Raw genomic sequence first — 2,874 nt, forward strand, 5'->3', positions numbered from 1 at the left:
TTGATAAGAAGGTTATACAATTTATAATATGCCAAAAATGCCCTTTGGCTGGCTAATGTAAAAAAAAAAAAACAAAATCCACGTTGGATTTGCAATTCGTTTTCCCCAAAATTGAGAGGCGTCTTCACATTCCTGAGTGTTTCCCTCGTTTCCGCCCAAAGAATGCCCTAATCCTCTTTTCATTTGGAGTTTGCCGACCATCCGATTAAAAACAAAATCGACGTTGGATTTCCATTTGGTTTTCCCCAAAATTGAGAGGCGTTTTCACATTCCTGAGTGTTCCCTCGTTTCCGCCCAAGAATGCCCTAATCCTATCTTCATCTGGAGTTTCCCAGCCATCTGATTTTAGGTGTAGACGGTAGAGTTTTTCATCTCTGTCAATCCATTGGTGTCGACGATCACCACCAGATTTGGGTTCCGTGGCGAAGTAGTTGATAGTAGGTTCAGCAATTTCAGTTTATGCTTCATTTCGGCTATCTCGACCATTTCATTTCAGCCCAAATACATTGCCCTAATTTATCTGGCGATTTCAGTGTGCCATTAATCCCCACCGTGGGTGTCGTCCCGTGCTGAGCATTGAGGAGGGAGCTTCTCTGACCATCAGGTAAAGAAGTATTTTTTTTTTTAAGCTTAAAGCTTAAACCCCGTAACTGGCTCTAAGACATGGTGTGGGTTATGGTGTTTTTAAGACATGGCTCACAGTTTGAAATAGTGAGGATCCTCATGGGCTAATTGCATCTGCATGTCGTGGAATCAAAAAAGTTTTGTTTAGATAATTATGTTTGTGTTCGATTTACATGATTGATAGCCTTGACATGGAAAAATCACTTCTTTTTATTAAACTGTGATGTCACCATGATTCACTTGTTTCTCCATCAATATGAGAACCCTCGATTGCCATTGATAATTGTGATGATGAAGACGACATAAAAAATATTTTGATTTTCCTTGCATTTTACTTGGTTCACTTATGTTTGTTTGGTTTAGCATTGCATATTGAATTGAAAAGTTAGTTTTATAGGTGCAATTTTATTCTAATATATGATAAGTAAATGCAAATAGATTTTCTTGTTGCAAACATATTTTTCGTCCTTTCGTTCAAATTATATCATTGAGCATTATATTTACTTCCTCGTGTGGCAGTCTAGTTTAGTATGCTAGTTCGCCTGTTACCTATTTTCGAAAAAAACCCAAGTTCTTTGAACCCTATAGTATGAGATATTGTGGGATACCTAGTATGTGTAGATAGATTATCATTTCGAACTTCATGAAATCTGTAGCTAACATGAATATAAATGCGAAATAAAGAAACAGATCAGTTCAAAGGCAGTTTAACGAGCCTTAATTCTATTTTGAAATCCAAAATTAAGGGAGTCAATACATAAGAAACCAATTAAGGGATTTCTCCTTGAAATCCAGAATGGTTTCCAACAATCATTGTAGTGGCCAAATACCTCTTTCCATGTTTACTATTCACAATTGCTAAATATCAAACGCATGCAACTCAATATTATTTTCAGCATACAATTGAACCAAATTGAAATTAAGTTAAATTTGAAGTTGTCTATTAAGTATGAGCCAAAACACTAATGACATTGGCATGATCTGTCCATTTATAAGTCTGAAAAGTAATTGTGATGTTCCTATTGGGATCTAGAGGGTCATAGCAATCTGCAAAAAACAGAGAAAGAGTCGACCAACCAGTTAAAAATAGAATAAGTGAAGTAACATTTGGAAAAGTATATGCATAAATGATGCATGATAATCTGGACATGGCGACTAGTAATAGTGTGAACTTCAAAGCAAAAGGGCAGATGAGAGAAAATATGAAGGCCATTTTCTATAAGACGCATAATTGTTTGGTCTATAATATGATATTTGTGCTATGTTTGTATAGGTTAATGGACGCAAGTAATAGGATATATTGTTACATTTTCGTGGGTGGCAAACTTGTCCAAAAAAATGATGGGCAATGGGAATACTTGGGTGGAAGAAGCAAAGGTATTCACATATATAAAGGAATGGCATTTGAAGAATTCACCAAAAAAATCATAGAGAAATTCGACATTTCCCTTGACGTGATGAAGATGCACTACACGCTGAAGTTCAATCCCAGAGTCATCCAAGATTTAGAAGATGAGGATGATTTGGATAACGTGGTTTCCCACAGTGATGACTTTGCAAATGTATACCTAGTAGACTTACCCTCTGTGGAAGCCATTGAAGCAAATATCCCGAATTCACAGTTGGCATTTCGGTAATGGACTTTAACATCAATGTTTATTTAAAATGTTGTGAATATCAATTTTACGCATCACGTAGTCTAATTATGTTAATATATGTCAATGCAGAGATCCACCTATCACGTTCCCGTCCTCTAATGCATCATGCGATCCAATTCCTCAAACTATGATGCTATCAAGAGGTTTTGCGTCGCGTTGCAGATACTGAGTACATCCCTTTGGAATCGATTCGTTTTCGTGAGGCAATATTAGGGTCGGGACATACATTTAAAAATGCCGAGGAGTTTCGCAATGCAATTTACCAGATGTCATTAGGTGGAAGTTTGAATACTAGTACAAGAAAAATTCCCCTACGCATATGTCTGTCAAGTGTTCGGTTGATGGTTGTCCTTGGAAGATAACAGCTCACGGCTGTCGAGGGAAATGTCATCTTGCGAGTTCATACTTACCAAGTGAATCATAATCATATAGCTCTAGGATGAGTGTTCATCTAAGGTGAAGGTTTCTTCAAAGAGAGGTGCGGTTGTTGTTGAAGATGTGTTTAGAACCACTCCAGACTATCTTCCCCGTCAAATCTGTAAGGATTTGAACGTGATCATGGGGTTCAATTGACATATAACCAAGCATGGCA

General features: G+C 37.2%; 1 long non-coding RNA gene across 1 annotated transcript; it reads left to right on the top strand.

Annotated features, from left to right (window-relative positions):
• Positions 1–490: 490 nt before the first annotated feature.
• LOC117915523 lies at positions 491–2,441 on the top strand. The gene is made up of 3 exons (XR_004651408.1): positions 491–604; positions 1,898–2,257; positions 2,352–2,441. It is a non-coding gene; the product is annotated as an uncharacterized LOC117915523 (long non-coding RNA).
• Positions 2,442–2,874: the final 433 nt, after the last annotated feature.

The sequence above is a fragment of the Vitis riparia genome, chromosome 6 (genome assembly GCF_004353265.1).
Source record: "Vitis riparia cultivar Riparia Gloire de Montpellier isolate 1030 chromosome 6, EGFV_Vit.rip_1.0, whole genome shotgun sequence".
NCBI classification, from domain to species: domain Eukaryota; kingdom Viridiplantae; phylum Streptophyta; class Magnoliopsida; order Vitales; family Vitaceae; genus Vitis; species Vitis riparia.